The sequence below is a fragment of the Cavia porcellus genome, unplaced genomic scaffold (genome assembly GCF_034190915.1).
Source record: "Cavia porcellus strain 051 isolate PalLab524CR breed Dunkin Hartley unplaced genomic scaffold, mCavPor4.1 scaffold_34, whole genome shotgun sequence".
NCBI lineage: Eukaryota > Metazoa > Chordata > Mammalia > Rodentia > Caviidae > Cavia > Cavia porcellus.
Genome location: NW_026947517.1, coordinates 9,116,214 through 9,131,552, shown reverse-complemented (window position 1 = coordinate 9,131,552; position 15,339 = coordinate 9,116,214). Strand labels below are relative to the sequence as shown.

The window sequence follows — 15,339 nt, the reverse complement described above, 5'->3', positions numbered from 1 at the left end:
TTTGAGAAATTCTTGGCTGCTGAATTGTCCCTTTTTTCAAATTTCTCTAAAGTAAGATACTCCAGCTTCTTCAAACTATGGTACTGTTCCTTCCATGTAAAAAACCAAAGGAAAAAACAAAATAAATTAAAACAAAACCCATGAAACAACATTTGAGAGGACACAATTGCTCAGCAGGCCCATGTAAACACTATTCAAGAAGCTAGAGGTACAGAAGCCTCAGCCTTCAGCCCATGGCCTGAAGTTTTGTCTCTATCATGTCCCCTCAATTCCCTGGCATGTCCACATTAACTCATGAATCTTTACTCATTTCCTTTTCAAATGCACAGGGTCCAATATATTTGAACCCTGTTCACCTGGGCAGTAATCATCCAAGGACACACCAGAGGAAGGGCAGCCACCCCCTTGCCTCGGGCCTTGGAGCTTATCACAATAGAAATGGACCCCTGAACAAGGGGAGCCAAAACAAAGAGAGGCATATTCCGAAAGCCTGAAGCACAGAAGCTACCTATAGACCAGTAGTGGGATTTCACAAATTATGTAAGAATCTCTGTGCACATGCTTGGCATGGTCGCTCATGCCTATAATCCCAGCCATCTGGGGGCTGAGGTGGATGGATCCTTGGGAGTTCCACTCCATCTTGGGCTACGAATTTATCTCAAGGCCACTTTCAACAACTACATACGATGCTGTTTCCAAAAAGAGAACAACAGAAAACTAGACACACTTGGTCCAGGTCCCTGGGTTCACTAAATGTGTTGTGGAGTCTAAATATTCCATGCCATGAGAAAATACCTGGGATTTTTAGGGAAAGGGGCATTTGCATCCAGTTTCTAAGGGTTTCCCTATCACCATGTTACATTTGAATTCTGGGAAAACCTGCTGGTGATAAGCTATCTAGTATTATGTTGGTTTAGGTATTGAGCTAGTACCTCATGTGTAGTGTTCAAGGTTATGCTGGAATGGCTGCAGACCTCCTTGAAATAGCGATTGCAGACATGTGAACCCCGAGGAAGCTGGATAGTTGAAGCAGGCACTCCAAATATTCATGCACTGCAAGGATTCACTTTCATTTTGGGACTCATCTTCTGGTTGCTGGCTTTTAGTGCTAACTGATACTACCATGGTGGCAGTAATCCAGCAGAGATTGCATGTATGGTTTGCAGGTTTGCTTCCCAAGCCACCAGAAACTCGGCAGAACCCAAATCATTGTGGCATTTTCTTTCCTCCCCTGAAATATTTGGCTTTCTAAGTTTGAAAATTGAATAGACTGGGGTAGTCAAGTTTGGACCCCATGTACCACAAACAGAGCTAAAGACAGAGCCTATAACTTCCCTCCACTTGTCAAAATATATCAAATTTGCTTGATCACCACAACTTCAAAGAAAATTCGGGGGCAACTTAGAGAGGTGAATTAAATACTGCATGATTGGAATGGCTGTGATTGTATGAGGTGGAGAGCTGCAGAGTTGGGCTGAAAGTGTTCACAGAAATCCACAGGCTTGTGGTTGCCAGGCAACCACACTGGGCTGAGATTGGCTGGACATCACTGGGAAGGGATTTTAGGCTCTAGGTGTGAAAATTTAAAAGACTGGGATAGTCAAGTTTGGAACCCATAGACCTCAGACATACCAAAAGGTTTTCCAATTACTTCCCTCCACTTCTCAAAATATGTCAAATTTTGTTGATCACTACAACTGTAAAAAAAAATTCTGAGGCAACATAGCGAGGCTAATCAAATACTGCATGATTGGAATGGCTGTGGTTGTATGAGGTGGAAAGCTGCAGAGTTGGGCTGAAACAGTTCACAGAAATCCACAAGCTTGTGGTTGCCTGGCAACCACACTGGGCTGTGATTAGCTGAGCACCATTGTGAGATGCACTTTAGGCTCTAGGATACAAGTGTGCAGTAGGAGACCTGAGTCACAATGCTGGGCGTTGCCATGGAGACCTCAGTGGCACAGAGGACCTTGTAGGGCAAGATTTAAATAGGATGGATATTCTTGGCCTGGTATGTCACAATATTCTCTCTGAAGGCTTCACTGCTCAGAATTTGTGGATGGAAATGCTTGCCAATCTACACATGGATGTACTTTCAATGGGACATGAAATATGCCAGGGCCTGGCAGATGATCTCTGCCATGTCCTATCCTTGAGCATACGCTTTTCCCTTGTCATGTCTGTCATTTGGTTGAGTCCTGTTCCCTAAGCTATTCAGTCAAGACTTGCTGGCATCGTTCACCTGCAGTATAAGAGATTTCTGTGAAATTTCTCAGAAGAAATTCTCTGCAAGCACATAGCTTTGGATATGAGAGACAGTGGTGGAAGTTGAATTTCAAGGGCAGATATTTGAAAACAATGAAACAAGCCCCGAATAAGATCTTTACATGTTTCCCAGATGAATATGTTTGGAAATATTGGGGAAGATGGAGATCAAGACTGAGAAGAGTGCACACCCATTTCAAGGTACAAAAACCAGGGAAAAACATGGGAAAGCAAGAGAGCTGGTTAATCTGATGTAAAAAACTTTGATGATGAAAGGAAAAGTATATTCTCATGATGATTTAATCAGGCTGTAGAAGTGAAGTTCTCATGTTGGTTGTCCTATGTGTGGCCTTCTGCATTGGGCAGTGGATGCAGGACAGGAGATCTTCAAATAAATATGGTGGAACACAAAACACTGAAAAAAATTCAGCCTAAATCCTGTGTATTCTTTCCCTTTGAGAACATATATGGATAATGTACGAAGTTGCAAAAGAGAAAATGTCTATTGGGTCATGGTTTCACCAATGAAATGGTCACTTCACATAACATTTTGAATTTTGCTTTCACACTTGCTCATGTACCGGGCCTGAGTAAAGCAGAATGCAGAGTAAGGCTGTTCAATCGATGTGCATTCCATAAGTGGTTTTAAAAGCAGTGAAACCCTTTGGACTTAGTGTTTGTACTTTATTGGTTGATTTATTTTTCAAATTGTTTGTTTTACTATTTTTAACTTTGTGAGTCAGGGAAGCCCTCACTCATAGTGATTCAGACCTCTCCAAAAGCCATGAAGTTATTCATGTAACAGCTATTACATGTTATAAGTTTCTCCTATTAAAACTTGAAAGACTAACAGACTGCCACTTTTCATCTAAATTCAGTATTGGGCTAAATTCAGTGTTGGACTTTTTACAAGTCCTTTGAAATGTGTCCTCCTGTAGTCACTGGTCTTGCTGGAATTTACTTTCTTGTGAAGACAGGATTTGAGCAAATTGACACAAGTACAGTTTGCCACTACTGTGAACACCTAGTTAAGTATGGAGTTCCCTAAATGGTGTGTGTTTTATTTTGATCTCTGCTCACACTTTGCTCATCCAGTTAGAACCACAGGGCTCCAGGCCATAGCGTTCCAGGACTAAACAAGAAAATTTCCATTCCGTTTTGGGAGTTCATTCGTCTCTCATAATTACTTTTTCCACAAATGTGTGCTTCAGGAGAGGCCCTGTCCAAATGTGGAGAGGCCCATTTTCATTCACTCACTTTCAGACTTTCTAAGATTTTCAGTTACTAGAAGTTTGCCCAGACTTGCCATTGTCAAGGGACAGTGCACTTCACTTGAAGTTGTGCAGTATTACTTCATGTGTCTCCATGGAAATTCCACCAATGTGAAACTCTTGCTGTAGTCATCTCCAAGTGTTGCTGCATAAGAAAATATAACTAACAAAGGATGTGGTTTCAAGCAGAATGAGGAAAGGAGTGATTATCTTTATTTCAGTGCAGGTTGACCTTTCAAAGAAACAGTAATTCTATCAAATAGGAGGTAAAATCTTTTGTAAAGAGACATGGACATGATACGCTCAACTTTATGTCACTTTTTTTAAAACACCAAGGGCATTTGAGAAATTCTTGGCTGCTGAATTGTCCCTTTTTTCAAATTTCTCTTAGGTAAGATACTCCAGCTTCTTCAAACTATGGTACTGTTCCTTCCATGTAAAAAACCAAAGGAAAAAACAAAATAAATTAAAACAAAACCCATGAAATAACATTTGAGAGGACACAATTGCTCAGCAGGCCCATGTAAACACTATTCAAGAAGCTAGAGGTACAGAAGCCTCAGCCTTCAGCCCATGGCCTGAAGTTTTGTCTCTATCATTGCCCCTCAATTCCCTGGCATGTCCACATTAACTCATGAAATTTTACTCATTTCTTTTTCAAATGCACAGGGTCCAATATATTTGAACCCTGTTCACCTGGGCAGTAATCATCCAAGGACACACCAGAGGAAGGGCAGCCACCCCCTTGCCTCGGGCCTTGGAGCTTATCACAATAGAAATGGACCCCTGAACAAGGGGAGCCAAAACAAAGAGAGGCATATTCCGAAAGCCTGAAGCACAGAAGCTACCTATAGACCAGTAGTGGGATTTCACAAATTATGTAAGAATCTCTGTGCACATGCTTGGCATGGTCGCTCATGCCTATAATCCCAGCCATCTGGGGGCTGAGGTGGATGGATCCTTGGGAGTTCCACTCCATCTTGGGCTACGAATTTATCTCAAGGCCTCTTTCAACAACTCCATAAGATGCTGTTTCCAAAAAGAGGACAACAGAAAACTAGACACACTTGGTCCAGTTCCCTGGGTTCACTACATGAGGTGTGGAGTCTAAATATTCCATGCCATGAGAAAATACCTGGGATTTTTAGGGAAAGGGGCATTTGCATCCAGTTTCTAAGGGTTTCCCTATCACCATGTTACATTTGAATTCTGGGAAAACCTGCTGGTGATTGTGAGAGTCGACCCCCCTGCTACAACCCCCTCCCCAGAGCGGAGAATGAAAGGGTTAACTCCCTAACTCCCCAGAGCGGGGAATGAAAGGGTTAACTCCCTAACTCCCCAGAGCAGGGAATGAAAGGGTTGACTCCCTAACTCCCCGGAGCTCTCAGAACAGAGCAGTAAAGAGTGCTTCACTCCCTAAACCTTTCCCAGGAGATAGTCAGAGCAGGGCCAAAAAGAATGTACTGTATAAACAGGACCAGGGAGCACCTGGCACTCTAAGGTCAACCCAAGACCCTCGGTCTCCATGGTTACTCAGCCCCAGACCCTCAAATCAGCATTAGCCAGGTCCTGCGCCGCTCAAAATTAACCAATGCGATTTGCTTCTGTAAACTTGCTTGCCTCCTACATGTACCTTTAAAAACCCTACACAAATTCCCCTCGGGGCCCCTCTGCACTTGTTTGCCTGAGGGACCCCATGCGCATGGAAATAAACTTTTTTTCCTCACCAAGAGTTAAGTCCTTGGGGTCTCTTTCCCTGCGGCGTCGGCCCTAACATCTTGGAGGCCCCACCGAGATAGCACGTCTCACGGAAGGTGACCTCAACGGCTCTGCGGTGGGTGAGTACGACCGGTCGCTTCTTATTTTTACTCTGAGGATCAATCTACCGGTATTTTACGCCCCGAGCCAAACGGCTCCGGTCTAGGGGCAATTTTTGTTACCTGTTTTTGTTATCTGTTCTCTGTTCTTGGGTGATCGGGGGACGCCCCACACGGTTTTCCGTGACTCACCGTCTGCGATAGGATTTTCCTATCGGTTTGGGGCCCAATCTGTGGTCCGTCAGGGCCAATTCGGAGACACCCTCCGAGGTGACTCGTTTGGGGAATTTCATTCCCAATCTGTGGTCCGTCTGGGCCAATCTGGGGAATTTCATTCCCAATCTGTGGTCCGTCCGGGCCAATCTGGAGGCACCCCCTAAGGTGACTCGTTTGATGTGAAACTAATGCGTGAGAGTGAGGTGGCCGGCCTGTTTGTCCTGTGTGTTGTGACTGTTGTGATCGGTTATTTGTTGTGTCGCGCGTACGCTAACCACTCTTTGTCTTCAGAACACCATGGGACAAATGACATCGTCCCCATTGTCCCTCACCCTCGACCATTGGTCGGAGGTTCGAGAGAGGGCTCACAATCTCTCCTTTCAGGTTAAAAAAGTAAATGGCAGACTTTCTGCTCGTCTGAGTGGCCCACATTCTCCGTGGATTGGCCACCAGAGGGGACTTTCCACCTTCCCCTCATCTTAGCAGTTAAGAACATCATCTTCCGCCCTGGACGAGAGAGCCACCCCGACTGGGTCACCTACATCTTGGTATGGCAAGACCTCAGGGAGAAGCCCCCACCGTGGGTAAAACCCTTCCTTCCTCCGCCCTCTCCTTGGTTGCCTGTTTAAACTTGTTACTAACTTAGGGGCTTGTTGCCCATTTCTGTTGCAGGATCCATATGGCTTATTAGATTCAAGGTTCATGATAAGAAAAATTATTTCCTTTAGCTGACCAAACTATGCAAGAAGCTCCCTTTGTTTGTGTCTTTAATGTTGTGGCACCTTGTTTAATATGTAAGACTTCAATTGATTGCTTGCAACCTCGGCATGCCTTTTAAAAGGAGTATTTTTTCTCTCTGGTGAAAATGTAAACATGTACACATATATATGTATATCTATGGTTGTTAAGAGTCATGTCAACTTTGCCAAGTAAAAACCAGGCGGTACTATATTTGAGCCAGTTAAAAGGTTACAGTTTTGTTTTTAAAATACAACATTTTTATGTGGTAAAAAGACATAAAATAAGTATGTTTTGGGCTACTAGAAGGTGACTTCAAGGGTTTTGTTGAGAGTTTTGATGTTGTCTGAGAAATGAGAAAAAAAGGTAATTGACTGGTAATAGTAAAAAGAGGGACAAAGAGAGTGGTCTTCAAGTAAAGGTGTCTGGCTATGCCAGAATGTAGAAAAAGATTAAAGCTTAGTTTGAGAGGTATTATTGTAAGTTGTAGAAGGCTCAAGAGGATGTGAATTTTATTTGTCTTGGTTTATAGTACTACAAATAACAGGTTTGACAAAAAGTAAATGTGTTCAGAATTTGACAGTATTAGATCAGTTTTGGTAAAAGTATACATAAGATTGTACTTTGCTGCAAAATGTTTTCATTAAAATGAGATTATAGGTGATATTAAAAATAAGATACAAGTTCTTACATGCGCTGTAAACATCTGGGAGATTATACAGCACAATTTTGTTACCTATGAAAAAGCCCTTTTTGTTAAAAATATAATTTTAATAAAATAATGGCCTGTCACGTGACACCCTTGGACAAAAAAACAGTGTGCCATCCAGATGAAGCCGGCTCTCTGATCCGGAATGCCAAAACCATGTTCTCCTTTTGTGCCACCCTGACTGGACATCCAGAGGTAAGGAGGTTTCCCAATATTGCCAGTTGTTCTCTTTGTAACTCAGTCGGCCCCACATGTTAGACAAAAATTACAAAGGTTTGAGAGGTTTAAGAAAATGCCCCTCAGCCAGTTAATAGAGATAGCACAAAAAGGTCTTTGAGAACTAAAAAAATTTACAAAAAGATAGCCAAGATGTTAAAATTGCTCTATGAGAAAAAACTTTTAAAAAACAGACGAGACTTTCTGGGGGCAGTTGGATACTGTAGGCTAAATTTTACTGAAAAGCTTGCCTCTATATGACTCCCATAAGGGAGAAACTCAAAATTCACTGAACTGGACTGATAAATGTAAACAGGCCTTCCAACAGCTCAAGCGGGCCTTGACAGAGGACCCAGCCCTGGGACTCCCTGACGTTACCAAGCCTTTCATCTTGTTCATAGATAAACTCAGGGACATTGCCAAAAGAGTCCTAACTCAGGACATTGGCCCTTAAAAGAGGCCTATAGCCTACCTCTCCAAAAGACTTGATCCAGTGACAGGAGTATGGCCCCCTGCCTTAGAATACTAGCTACTGTGACAATGTTACTTAAGGAGACAAAAAAAAACTCGCTTTGGGCAAGTGATTTCTGTGGTAACCTCTCACAGTTTAGAGACTCTTATCAAAACCCCCCCTAAAAAAAAAAAAAAAAAGGGCTCTCAAATGCCAGAATTCTACTGTCAAGCCCTGCTTCTAGACCCAGAGTTAATGATATTCAAGACTTCTTCAGCTTTAAACCCAGCCACCCTTATGCCTGATGATGATCCGGAGGAACAAAGGACACCTCTCCATGAGTGTGCTGACATCCTCGAACTGCAGCAGAACCTACAGGCTGATCTTACTGACCAGCTTTTGGGAAATGCCAACAACTGTTCGATGAAAACAGCTTCATCCAAAACGACAAACGAGTGGCCGGGGCAACAGTGACCACCGAAAAGGAGGTACTCTGGGTTAAGCGGGTAGAGCCTGGCACTTCTGCCCAAAAGGCAGAGCTTGTTGCTTTGACTGAGAGGCTAAAACTAGCCACGGAAAAGAGGGTAAACATTTTTTTTTACTGAAGACATCCCTTTGCTACTGTACATATATGGGGAAGCCATCTAAAAATGCTCCACAGATTCTAGATTTGCTGGCAGCTGTCTGGCTGCCTCAATGGGTTGCTATTCCTTACAAGGCTCACCCAACCAGAGATAAAAAATAACAACCACATCAGAGGGGTCAACCAAGAAAGTAACTGCTCTGATACTAGTCCTCTGACCTTGTCAGAACTAGTCTACACAAAAAAAAAAAAAAAGACCTACAGTTGACATCTCAACTTGGAATAAAGTCTCCCACCCCAAGGGGCTAATACCAGTTACCTGATAAACAAGTACTGTTACTGGAGACACTAGGATGGGAGCTGTTTCACCTTACAGAATTGTTCAGAACTCAGTATTTTATTCCAAAACTCTACAAACTGACCACCTCTTCGAGCTCCAGATGCCCACAGTGTTTGTTAGTCAACTCAGCCAAGAGCTCTGCGTTGGAGACCACCCGACATCAAAAAATTGTTCCAGGAAAACATTAGAAAATAAACTTCATGGACATGGTAAAACTTAATTTACAGGGACACTGCTATCTCTTGGTATTAATAAACATTTTTACTGGCTAGGTAGAGGCTTTCCCTACTAAGTCTGAGTCAGCCTTAGTGGTAGTTAAAAGGCTATTACATGAGATCATACCTTGATTTGGCCTCCCACTATCAATGGGGTCCGATAATGGCCTGGCTTTCATAGCCCGAGTCACCCAAAAGTTAGCCCAGACATTAAAGATTAATTAAAACTCCACTGTGCCTATCAGCCACAAAGCTCAGGGCAAATAAAACGTATGAACCAAAGTCTCAAGGACATTTTAGCTAAGCTGTCTTCAAAAACTGGCAATAATTGGATGAGCCTTCTTCCCTTTGCACTGTTAAGAGCTAGATATACCCCATATGTTTCTAAAATTTCCCCCTTTAAAGCCATGTTTGGGAGGCCCCCGCCATTGGTTCCAAGATTGTCAGAAGACAAATTAGCTGAAATTACTAATCAAAATCTTAAGTCCCTACAGACACTCCAACCTGTGTTGGCCTGGATCCACCAGCTGTTTAGACAAAAACACTTGGACCTGCCTTCAGAGACCAAGGCCTCAAGGACTCCAGTCTTGGTTCGATGTCACCACCGTGACTCCCTTAAACCCCGCTGAGAAAGACCTTTCACCGTGGTGCTCAGTACCCCCACTGCCATCAAGGTAGCAAGAAAAACTGCGCGGATTCACTACACTCATGTAAAGCCACTGGAAACAGCAGACAACGAGGGACATACTCAGTGGACTACACAACAGACTGGTAACCCTTAAAGTTAAAAATTGACTAACTGTTTTAGCTTGCTTGTTTTGATTTTAATAACATTAATGCCGACCTTACATGGCGGCTTTGGTCCCCCTGTAAGCAAAAAAAAACCAATTGTTAAAGATCTTTTGTTTTAAAAAAAAAAAAAAGGGGGGGGGTCTCTGCGCCGCACTTAAAAAAAAAATGTTGTTTTTACACTGATCATACTGGGATTGTAAAAGATACAATAAAAAAGTTGAGAGAGAAAATCAGATCTCAAGAGCCCCCTTCAAATAAAGCCAAAGTGTTCTCTTTCCGAGAATCAATTCTGCCCTATATCCTCCCTTTATTGAGACCCCTGGCCGGATTCATTATAGTCATGGCTATAGCCCCTTGCCTCATTAACCGAGTAACCCGGTTTGTAAGGGCTCAGATCTCTCAGGTAAAAGTTATGGTGCTACGTCAACAATATGACCCCTTACCTATACAGGACTTTTAGGATTAAAAGTCATTGGAGAAATAAAAGGGGGGAATGTGAGAGTCGACCCCCCTGCTACAACCCCCTCCCCAGAGCGGAGAATGAAAGGGTTAACTCCCTAACTCCCCAGAGCGGGGAATGAAAGGGTTAACTCCCTAACTCCCCAGAGCAGGGAATGAAAGGGTTGACTCCCTAACTCCCCGGAGCTCTCAGAACAGAGCAGTAAAGAGTGCTTCACTCCCTAAACCTTTCCCAGGAGATAGTCAGAGCAGGGCCAAAAAGAATGTACTGTATAAACAGGACCAGGGAGCACCTGGCACTCTAAGGTCAACCCAAGACCCTCGGTCTCCATGGTTACTCAGCCCCAGACCCTCAAATCAGCATTAGCCAGGTCCTGCGCCGCTCAAAATTAACCAATGCGATTTGCTTCTGTAAACTTGCTTGCCTCCTACATGTACCTTTAAAAACCCTACACAAATTCCCCTCGGGGCCCCTCTGCACTTGTTTGCCTGAGGGACCCCATGCGCATGGAAATAAACTTTTTTTCCTCACCAAGAGTTAAGTCCTTGGGGTCTCTTTCCCTGCGGCGTCGGCCCTAACAGTGATAAGCTATCTAGTATTATGTTGGTTTAGGTATTGAGCTAGTACCTCATGTTTAGTGTTCAAGGTTATGCTGGAATGGCTGCAGACCTCCTTGAAATAGCGATTGCAGACATGTGAACCCCGAGGAAGCTGGATAGTTGAAGCAGGCACTCCAAATATTCATGCACTGCAAGGATTCACTTTCATTTTGGGACTCATCTTCTGGTTGCTGGCTTTTAGTGCTAACTGATACTACCATGGTGGCAGTAATCCAGCAGAGATTGCATGTATGGTTTGCAGGTTTGCTTCCCAAGCCACCAGAAACTCGGCAGAACCCAAATCATTGTGGCATTTTCTTTCCTCCCCTGAAATATTTGGCTTTCTAAGTTTGAAAATTGAATAGACTGGGGTAGTCAAGTTTGGACCCCATGTACCACAAACAGAGCTAAAGACAGAGCCAATTACTTCCCTCCACTTGTCAAAATATATCAAATTTGCTTGATCACCACAACTTCAAAGAAAATTCGGGGGCAACTTAGAGAGGTGAATTAAATACTGCATGATTGGAATGGCTGTGATTGTATGAGGTGGAGAGCTGCAGAGTTGGGCTGAAAGTGTTCACAGAAATCCACAGGCTTGTGGTTGCCAGGCAACCACACTGGGCTGAGATTGGCTGGACATCACTGGGAAGGGATTTTAGGCTCTAGGTGTGAAAATTTAAAAGACTGGTATAGTCAAGTTTGGAACCCATAGACCTCAGACATACCAAAAGGTTTTCCAATTACTTCCCTCCACTTCTCAAAATATGTCAAATTTTGTTGATCACTACAACTGTAAAAAAAAATTCTGAGGCAACATAGAGAGGCTAATCAAATACTGCATGATTGGAATGGCTGTGGTTGTATGAGGTGGAAAGCTGCAGAGTTGGGCTGAAACAGTTCACAGAAATCCACAAGCTTGTGGTTGCCTGGCAACCACACTGGGCTGTGATTAGCTGAGCACCATTGTGAGCTGGACTTTAGGCTCTAGGATACAAGTGTGCAGTAGAAGACCTGAGTCACAATGCTGGGTGTTTCCATGGAGACCTCAGTGGCACAGAGGACCTTGTAGGGCAAGATTTAAATAGGATGGATATTCTTGGCCTGGTATGTCACAATACTCTCTCTGAAGGCTTCACTGCTCAGAATTTGTGGATGGAAATGCTTGCCAATCTACACATGGATGTACTTTCAATGGGATATGAAATATGCCAGGGCCTGGCAGATGATCTCTGCCATGTACTATCCTTGAGCATATGCTTTTCCCTTGTCATATCTGTCATTTGGCTGAGTCCTGTTCCCTAAGCTATTCAGTCAAGACTTGCTGGCATCATTCACCTGCAGTATAAGAGCTTTCTGTGAAATTTCTCAGCAGAAATTCTCTGCAAGCACATAGCTTTGGATATGAGAGACAGTGGTGGAAGTTGAATTTCAAGGGCAGATATTTGAAAACAATGAAACAAGCCCCGAATAAGATCTTTACATGTTTCCCAGATGAATATGTTTGGAAATATTGGGGAAGATGGAGATCAAGACTGAGAAGAGTGCACACCCATTTCAAGGTACAAAAACCAGGGAAAAACATGGGAAAGCAAGAGAGCTGGTTAATCTGACGTAAAAATCTTTGATGATGAAAGGAAAAGTATATTCTCATGATGATTTAATCAGGCTGTAGAAGTGAAGTTCTCATGTTGGTTGTCCTATGTGTGGCCTTCTGCATTGGGCAGTGGATGCAGGACAGGAGATCTTCAAATAAATCTGGTGGAACACAAAATACTGAAAAAAATTCAGCCTAAATCCTGTGTATTCTTTCCCTTTGAGAACATATATGGATAATGTATGAAGTTTCAAAAGAGAAAATGTCTATTGGGTCATGGTTTCCCCAATGAAATGGTCACTTCACATAACATTTTGAATTTTGCTTTCACACTTGCTCATGTACCGGGCCTGAGTAAAGCAGAATGCAGAGTAAGGCTGTTCAATCGATGTGCATTCCATAAGTGGTTTTAAAACCAGTGAAACCCTTTGGACTTAGTGTTTGTATTTTATTGGTTGATTTATTTTTCAAATTGTTTGTTTTACTATTTTTAACTTTGTGAGTCAGGGAAGCCCTCACTCATAGTGATTCAGACCTCTCCAAAAGCCATGAAGTTATTCATGTAGCAGCTATTACATGTTGTAAGTTTCTCCTATTAAAACTTGAAAGACTAACAGACTCTGCCACTTTTCATCTAAATTCAGTGTTGGGCTAAATTCAGTTTTGGACTTTTTACAAGTCCTTTGAAATGTGTCCTCCTGTAGTCACTGGTCTTGCTGGAATTTACTTTCTTGTGAAAACAGGATTTGAGCAAATTGACACAAGTAGAGTTTGCCACTACTGTGAACACCTGGTTAAGTATCGAGTTCCCTAAATGGTGTGTGTTTTATTTTGATCTCTGCTCACACTTTGCTCATCCAGTTAGAACCACAGGGCTCCAGGCCATAGCGTTCCAGGACTAAACAAGAAAATTTCCATTCCGTTTTGGGAGTTCATTCGTCTCTCATAATTACTTTTTCCACAAATGTGTGCTTCAGGAGAGGCCCTGTCCAAATGTGGAGAGGCCCATTTTCATTCACTCACTTTCAGACTTTCTAAGATTTTCAGTTACTAGAAGTTTGCCCAGACTTGCCATTGTCAAGGGACAGTGCACTTCACTTGAAGTTGTGCAGTATTACTTCATGTGTCTCCATGGAAATTCCACCAATGGGAAACTCTTGCTGTAGTCATCTCCAAGTGTTGCTGCGTAAGAAAATATAACTAACAAAGGATGTGGTTTCAAGCAGAATGAGGAAAGGAGTGATTATCTTTATTTCAGTGCAGGTTGACCTTTCAAAGAAACAGTAATTCCTATCAAATAGGAGGTAAAATCTTTTGTAAAGAGACATGGACATGACACGCTCAACTTTATGTCACTTTTTTTAAAACACCAAGGGCATTTGAGAAATTCTTGGCTGCTGAATTGTCCCTTTTTTCAAATTTCTCTAAAGTAAGATACTCCAGCTTCTTCAAACTATGGTACTGTTCCTTCCATGTAAAAAACCAAAGGAAAAAACAAAATAAATTAAAACAAAACCCATGAAACAACATTTGAGAGGACACAATTGCTCAGCAGGCCCATGTAAACACTATTCAAGAAGCTAGAGGTACAGAAGCCTCAGCCTTCAGCCCATGGCCTGAAGTTTTGTCTCTATCATGTCCCCTCAATTCCCTGGCATGTCCACATTAACTCATGAATCTTTACTCATTTCCTTTTCAAATGCACAGGGTCCAATATATTTGAACCCTGTTCACCTGGGCAGTAATCATCCAAGGACACACCAGAGGAAGGGCAGCCACCCCCTTGCCTCGGGCCTTGGAGCTTATCACAATAGAAATGGACACCTGAACAAGGGGAGCCAAAACAAAGAGAGGCATATTCCGAAAGCCTGAAGCACAGAAGCTACCTATAGACCAGTAGTGGGATTTCACAAATTATGTAAGAATCTCTGTGCACATGCTTGGCATGGTCGCTCATGCCTATAATCCCAGCCATCTGGGGGCTGAGGTGGATGGATCCTTGGGAGTTCCACTCCATCTTGGGCTACGAATTTATCTCAAGGCCACTTTCAACAACTACATACGATGCTGTTTCCAAAAAGAGAACAACAGAAAACTAGACACACTTGGTCCAGGTCCCTGGGTTCACTAAATGTGTTGTGGAGTCTAAATATTCCATGCCATGAGAAAATACCTGGGATTTTTAGGGAAAGGGGCATTTGCATCCAGTTTCTAAGGGTTTCCCTATCACCATGTTACATTTGAATTCTGGGAAAACCTGCTGGTGATAAGCTATCTAGTATTATGTTGGTTTAGGTATTGAGCTAGTACCTCATGTGTAGTGTTCAAGGTTATGCTGGAATGGCTGCAGACCTCCTTGAAATAGCGATTGCAGACATGTGAACCCCGAGGAAGCTGGATAGTTGAAGCAGGCACTCCAAATATTCATGCACTGCAAGGATTCACTTTCATTTTGGGACTCATCTTCTGGTTGCTGGCTTTTAGTGCTAACTGATACTACCATGGTGGCAGTAATCCAGCAGAGATTGCATGTATGGTTTGCAGGTTTGCTTCCCAAGCCACCAGAAACTCGGCAGAACCCAAATCATTGTGGCATTTTCTTTCCTCCCCTGAAATATTTGGCTTTCTAAGTTTGAAAATTGAATAGACTGGGGTAGTCAAGTTTGGACCCCATGTACCACAAACAGAGCTAAAGACAGAGCCTATAACTTCCCTCCACTTGTCAAAATATATCAAATTTGCTTGATCACCACAACTTCAAAGAAAATTCGGGGGCAACTTAGGGAGGTGAATTAAATACTGCATGATTGGAATGGCTGTGATTGTATGAGGTGGAGAGCTGCAGAGTTGGGCTGAAAGTGTTCACAGAAATCCACAGGCTTGTGGGTGCCAGGCAACCACACTGGGCTGAGATTGGCTGGACATCACTGGGAAGGGATTTTAGGCTCTAGGTGTGAAAATTTAAAAGACTGGTATAGTCAAGTTTGGAACCCATAGACCTCAGACATACCAAAAGGTTTTCCAATTACTTCCCTCCACTTCTCAAAATATGTCAAATTTTGTTGATCAC

The 15,339-nt window shown here is 42.9% G+C and overlaps 1 long non-coding RNA gene across 1 annotated transcript; it reads left to right on the top strand.

Annotated features, from left to right (window-relative positions):
* Positions 1 to 4,766: 4,766 nt before the first annotated feature.
* Positions 4,767 to 10,607, top strand: LOC134474616 (uncharacterized). Its single transcript, XR_010045489.1, has 2 exons — positions 4,767 to 6,117; positions 9,307 to 10,607. It is a non-coding gene; the product is annotated as an uncharacterized LOC134474616 (long non-coding RNA).
* The last annotated feature ends 4,732 nt before the right edge of the window (positions 10,608 to 15,339 follow it).